Consider the following 7,308-nt stretch of genomic DNA (forward strand, 5'->3'; position numbering starts at 1 on the left):
AAAAAAAAAAAAGAAGGAAAGAAAAGAAAAACACAGAGAAAATGATACTTATGGATAGGAATCCAACATGATTTTAATTTTAGTAAAGGCTATTGTTCCCATTGTAAGATGATATATCTGCATAAAATTAGAATAACACAGACAAGCCCCATTTCAAAATTGTTACCAAAATAATTTTACATTGATATGAAACATTTTGGTATACATATGTTGTGTGTAATTTTATGCTTTACCCACCTTTGCTCTGGGAAGTGGCTGTGCTACCAGCCCCCTCCTAACTTTCTTGAATCCTTGGATAAAAGACACAGAGACATAGACACACAGTCCAATTTCACTTGGGTATAGGAAGCAACAACCGTAGCTTCTCAAACTTAAACAATTGTAGAGACAGCTGACTACCTGGACAGTTCCTTAAAACATTAGAGCATCAGTCTTTAGCCTTCTAGCCCAGGATCATCTGACAGACACCCCCACGCCCCCCTTAAGGACTACTTACCCTGTATTGGCAGAGTCAGCAGTCGACTCTTCTGTGGAATGTGTCCTTTTCCTGGACAGTATTTTGTCTGGAGATGAAATAGGCAATTTCTGCCCTGTGGCTACATTGCCATGATAAGCAACCTCACCTGGAGGTGAAGATGCTCAATATCTTCTTGGCACCAAGAAGGGGGTGCTGCCAGGAAGAGATATGTTTCATTGTCAATGATTAAATAACATTAAATGTCACACTCTGTGGATTTGTGATGTTTTTGAAGACTCTATCTATCTATCTATTTATCTATCTGGTAATCTGAACTGTTAAAACTTGACTACTCTTAACTACTTCTCACTGAAATATATTCAAAAGATCCTTTTATAATTAAATCAAAATCTAACATAACTATGAGTTTGCTAGCTGGCCCTTAACTCATGTTGTTTAATCATCTAAAAACAGTTTGTACTAGCAGTTATTAGAAGGACAGGATCTAAGCTTTGTATTCTTAAATGAGTTGCATACACACAATGCCTAAGAGTAATAGTATTCTCGAATTTTATATCAATATAAGAAATGTATACCAATGAAAACTTTAAATCTGTATCAAAATAAATTTTGTACCAATGTAAAAATTATAACCTCAACTTTGTATCAATTATAAAAATTTCTACCAATTACGATTATGGCTATACAATAAATTCTACCTATTTCCTCCCTGTTCAAATTATGACCATTCCCAAATTATTCCTTAAAATGATGTTTCTATAATTTATAAATAAACCTAGGGTGTTGGGCTGATGATTCTTCATAACTTCTGGCTGAACAGGATCAACCAAAAATTCTTTAAAGGGGTGGGGAGGGGTAGAAAAGTTAGAAAATTTGGTTAGACTTTAAGAAAGCTAACTATAACATTTATTATCTAGTGTCTGTATACACACACACACACACACACATACATATATATATTCTCTAATAAGTTGGGTAGTGTTTCAATTTGTAGCCTTTTGGCTAATATCAAGTATAATAAGTTGGGTAATATTTTCATAATGAAGTATATACTATATATCTTCTAATAATAATAATGGCTCTAGAGGATCAGTCTGGACATTGAAGATTTCTATTTACAGATTCAGTGTATTCTCTTGAACTGTGTTCCTGTTGTAGAATATTCAAGCTGTTTCCAATTGTTTCCATTTTGTTTTTTTTTTTTGTTTGTTTGTTTGTTTTTTTTTGAGACAGGGTTTCTCTGTATTGCCCTGGAACTCACTCTGTAGACCAGGCTGTCCTCGAACTCAGAAATCCACCTGCCTCTGCCTCCCAAGTGCTGAGATTAAAGGCATGTGCCACCACTGCCTGTCTAATTTTTTTAAGATTTATATTTCATTCCTGTGGATGCGTACATCTGTGTATCTGCCACATGTACACATACATCAGTGGGGACCAGAAGAGGGCATCAGGTTTCCCTGGAGCCAGAGTCACAGGGGTTGTGAGTGCTAAGAACTGAACTCAGGTCTTTTGGAAGATTAACAAGTGCTTGTAGCCACCGAGCCACCCTCCAGCCCCATTTCCCATTTTTAACTGTTCTAGACCACACTGCAATGAGACAGTTACAGCTTAAATTCCCTAACTATCTGTTGCTTTTTTCATGGTACAGTTTGATTCTTAAGTCAAATTCGGGTATGCTTTATAGTTAAAAGACGATTATGGAAATAGGGTTGTTTATAAAGTGCTCTGAAATTAATGTATGATTTTTCTTTTTCATTTGAAGGTACAAGGACGTGTATACTGGAGGGAAGCAATACTAAAGAAAATTAGCATGGCTATTACAGAGAAGTATGGAAATTATCTGTGAGTTGAGCCACTCCATTTTCGCCAAGGACAGGGACCACATTTCTTAATGGGGTTCCTTTGCTTTAATGACTTTTCAATGCCTCTCAGGGGGGCATAAAAATGTTATCTGCTCTCCAGAATGATTTAGGGATTGATCCGCCTTGTAAATAAGTGCAACTGTAGTTAAGTCCAACTTCCTGTTTTACTGTGTGCAATGAATCTTTTGCATTCATCTTTTAAACCTTTTCCTTAATTTAGAAGCAACTGTTGGGGATAGGAAGGGTATTATAGACTGTCTTGTTTTGACTGATCATTGCCCTCTTCTTCATATTTCTGCAGGCTACACGCTGTGCTAGTATCTGCCCTGTCTGTCCTTGACTCTTCCTTCCAAGAGTTTCAAGCATTAGAACTCCTTCCTCCCCAGCCAAGATGCTCTACCTTTCTTCTTTAAAAACAGGATTTATGCATTTATTCTTATGTGTATAAGTGTTTGGCCTACTGTATGGCTGTGTACCACATGAATGTCCATGGGAAGTTGTGGAGGTTGCTCTAGAGGGCATTGGATCCCCTGGAGCTAGGAATGGTTGTGAGCTACCTGATGGATGGTAGGAATCAAGTCTAAGCCCTCTGGAAGAGGGACCAGTGTGCTTAACTGCTGAGCCATCCCTCCTGGACCCTGCACATTTCTTGGAAGAGGTGACAAGATTTCTAACTTGTCTGGATAAAGTTGCACTTTGAGACCAGCAGGAAAAGGATATAGAAGGCCAGAGCAAGGGGTAATCTCTAGTATGAAGTAGAACATATAGATTGTCCCAGTGTTTAGGAAAACCCCAGCGGCTATGAACTCCAAGACATCTTAGCTAGGTGTACATGCATGTTTGCAGTCTCAACACTTTTATTGCAAGTATTTTCTCTCAAAAATACTCTTTCTGTAAAGTAAAACAAATAGAAGTGTAATCTAACCTCACATATACTTTTAAAGGGCAGTATACTAGGTTCAAGGAGAAAGTAGGGAAAGAGGTTGTACTGCCTAGTTTTGTGTCAACTTGACACAGCTGGAGTTATCACAGAGAAAAGAGCTTCAGTTGAGGAAATACCTCCATGAGATCCAGCTGTAAGGCATTTTCTCAATTAGTGATCAAGGGGGAAAGGCCCCTTGTGGGTGGGACCATCNCTGGGCTGGTAGTCTTGGGTTCTATAAGAGAGCAGGCTGAGCAAGCCAGNGGAAGNAAGCCAGTAAAGAACATCCCTCCATGGCCTCTGCATCAGCTCCTNCTTNCTGACCTGNTTGAGTTCCAGTCCTGACTTCCTTTGGTGATGAACAGCAGTATGGAAGTGTAAGCTGAATAAACCCTTTCCTCCCCAATTTGCTTCTTGGTCATGATGTTTGTGCAGGAATAGAAACCCTGACTAAGACAGAGGTTTACATTAAACATGCAATAGAATCTGTTACTTACATTTATGCTTAGCATCACAGTGAATGTGACAATAACGAAGGCAGAGTGTTTACCAGCACAAAACAATGTGGTGTCAGGGATTCAAATTCCACAGCTGAACTGGTGTCACCATAAGAAATATTATTTCCACTCTGAGTTATGAGTGAGACAACAGTCAGCTTTCTATTCATTGATGTGGTAGCTGCATCCCTAGAAAACTTAATGCATCCAACACCCTTCAGCAATACTTTGGGTTTTATGCATAAACTCAAGTTAGACTCTAGGTTTGTGTTATTATAAACATGTTCTTCACCTACACGACAGTCATGATTTGTTTGTAACCCATGACAGCTCTTTGTTTTCAGAATTACACGGAATATTATTGGACATTTCTAGTGTCCTGACTCTAGCTGGTTATGCCTAGTCATTGTTAGAGCCAAACTCTCTCTCTCTCTCTCTCTCTCTCTCTCTCTCTCTCTCTCTCTCTACACACACACACACACACTGGTCAGGGTCTGGGCCAAGTGTTTCTCCATTCCTGGCTTCTTTTTCAAAGAATTGAAAATAAGAAAGCATGGGGCTAGAGAAATGGTTGAATGCATTAATGCATTAGTTGTTCTTCCAGAGGACCAGGGTTCAATTCCCAGCACCCACACAGCAGCTCACAACTTTCTGTAACTCCAATCCCAGTGAATCCAATTCCCTCACACAGACACATTCAGGTAAAAACCAATGCACATTTTAAAAGAAAGGGAAAAAGAAAAGGGGAAGGAAGGAAGGAAGGAAGGAAGGAAGAGAGAAGAGAGGAAGAGGAAAGAAAAAAAAAAGGAAGAAAGAAAAGACAGGGGCAGAAAGATTTGCAAAAGAAGGTAATTTTATTTGGAGCAAGGCAATAGTACATATTATGAAGGGGTACACTCTCAAGATCAACACTGTGTATGTAATGTGAGTGTGAGTGTTCAAGGGGCCGATGCTCTGGCTCCTGATTTCCTTACAGTCTAAAGGAAGGAAAGGATACCAATAGGACAGACGTGCAGCTTAATAAGAGCCACGGTTTGGTGGTTCTCTATTTTGATTTATAGATTAGGTCATACTTTTCCTACTACGCATGTCTTTTCCCACAATGCATCTGATTTTAATTATATGCATGCCCGGTTATGCATAGGCATAAAATGATAAGCAGCATTCTCACTATCAGATTAATTAAAAAAAATCAGTTTGGCTTTGCTGAGCATGCACATAAAACCAGTCCAAGCTAGATTGGCTATTCATACCTGGATAAGGAACTGCCTGCATTTGGTTGTTACCATGGGTGGAGAAACTTCTATTGCTTGAATGTGGTGTAGCCAGGAGGCCTAGGGGTTTCTGAACTTGCTAGTTTGGAGAGAGAGGTATGCATAGTTCATGCAGGTGAAGGAAGGAGGCCGCCAAGTGTATTATTAAAAAGGGGGTTGGTAATCCATAAATAAATGAAATGGGGTCACAAGCTAAACAGCGTCCTATGTTTGCTTGCCTCAGAATTACAAAATGTCCCCCTTAGGAGGGCTCTCACCTTTATCTCAATTATAGGTCTGAGTTAGCAGATGTTGATTGTTTTTAAAATATATATATATATGTTTATTACAGCTTCTTCAGATACACAATATGTGAGTAGAGTCATTTTAGCTGCTGGGTGGGTTTTTTGTTTGTTTATATTTCTCTGTCTTCTTATTTTGCCGTTCGGATTTAACAGATTTTGTCTCTGAGGTTGAAAGAATGGGTCAACCTGAGTTATCTCTTGACTTCTAAAAGACATTTCTAAAATTGTGCTTTTAAGTCTATATATAAGGAAGATACCAGTTCCAGCCATTTTTAAGTGTATAATTCAGCACCTTTCACCCTTTTCCTAATTTATTCTAAAGAGACATTTAAAAATACTCCTCAAGTCTTATTCAATTGCTAGTTTATGTGTTTGTCTCATGCATGCTATTTCATTACAAAGTTTACACACTTTAAAAAAATCAATTAAATTTGTTATCTCATGTCTTCATACATGTAATATAATATATGCTGGTGATTCTCTGCCCTCCTCCTGCATCTCTTCTCCCACATCCCTCCTCCCACATCCCTTCTCCCACATCCCTTCTCCCACATCCCTCCTCCCACATCCCTCCTCCCACATCCCTCCTCCCCCATCCTTCCTTCCACATCCCTCCTCCCACATCCATCCTCCTGCATCCCTCTTCCCACATCCCTTCTCCCACATCCCTCCTCCCACATCCCTCCTCCCACATCCCTCCTCCCACATCCCTCCTCCCACATCCCTCCTCCCACATCCCTCCTCCCGCATCCTTCCTTCCACATCCCTCCTCCCACATCCCTCCTCCCGCATCCCTCCTCCCGCATCCCTTCTCCCACATCCCTCCTCCCACATCCCTCCTCTCACATCCCTCCTCCTGCATCCCTCCTCCCACATCCCTTCTCCCACATCCCTTCTCCCGCATCCCTCCCACTTCAGCAACTCCTACACCCAAGTCCTTTTTACACTTCTATGTCTTTTTGTTTTGTTTCGTGACCTCCTGAGTTTAACCATCCCCATCTACGTGACCATCAACTGGGGCCTGGTGGGCTCACCAATGGGTACACAACAGAAGAAACGGCTCCCCGTCACCCAGAATCTATCGGTAGCTCAGCAGGAAGGAGCAGGGTCACATAAGCCCTTCCTTCATTTGTGAGTGGCTGTTGACAAGGCCAGTCTTGTACAGGCCTAGCGCAGGTAACCTCAGCTGTTGTGAGTTGAGTTTGTGAGTGCAAAGGCTGCCACAGCCTTTCTTCCTGTCCTCTAGCTTTTCTGGGCTATTCCCTGGGCTCTAGAAGAGGGTAATAGTATAAATGTCATAGTTAGGAATGAGCATTTTTAACTGTCATTTGTTCTCAGCACCTTGAGCAGCCTGAAGTCTCTGACTGTTGTTGATTTAACAGATTTTTGCCTCTGAGGTTGAGGGAAGGGGTCAACCTGAGTTTCTCTTGATTTTTTTTTAAAAGACCTTTCTAAAATTGTGTTTTTAAGTACGGATATGAGGAGTTTCTAGTCCTAGCCATCTTTTAAGTGTGTAATTCAGCAGCATTAAATATTCATATTGTTGTGAAACTGGTACTGGTATCTGTCTTTAGAACACTTTCATTTTCGCTGCCTGGGTTTCTTGAAGAAATCATGTAGTCTGTTTTACTTGTGATTTTGTTGCGTCTTCTATCTCTTTCTCTCTCTCCTTTTTTTTCCTTCTCACTCTGGCCCTGCTCTCACAGGCGCAAAGATTTTTATTTATTTCTTATATATAAGTACATTGTAACTGTCTTCAGACACACCAGAAGAGGGCATCAGATCCCATTACAGACGGTTGTGAGCCACCATGTGGTTGCTGGGATTTGAACTCAGAACCTTTGGAAGAGCAGTTAGAGCTCTTAACCGCTGAGCCTTCTCTCCAGCCCCTTGCTGGGTCTTCTCAGTGGCAGCTATCCCCGGTGTTGATCTGTTTCTTGATTCTTTTTTTTTTTTTTTTTTTTTTTTTTTTTTTTTTTTTTTTTTTTTTT

At 40.4% G+C, this 7,308-nt stretch overlaps 1 long non-coding RNA gene across 1 annotated transcript in view; it reads left to right on the plus strand.

Moving 5' to 3' along the window:
- The window catches only part of LOC110307586, a 26,353-nt gene that overhangs the window by 16,758 nt on the left and 2,287 nt on the right, over positions 1-7,308 (plus strand). The gene's annotated exons all lie outside the window — the stretch shown is intronic.

Source organism: Mus caroli, chromosome 13 (assembly GCF_900094665.2).
Source record: "Mus caroli chromosome 13, CAROLI_EIJ_v1.1, whole genome shotgun sequence".
Taxonomy (NCBI): domain Eukaryota; kingdom Metazoa; phylum Chordata; class Mammalia; order Rodentia; family Muridae; genus Mus; species Mus caroli.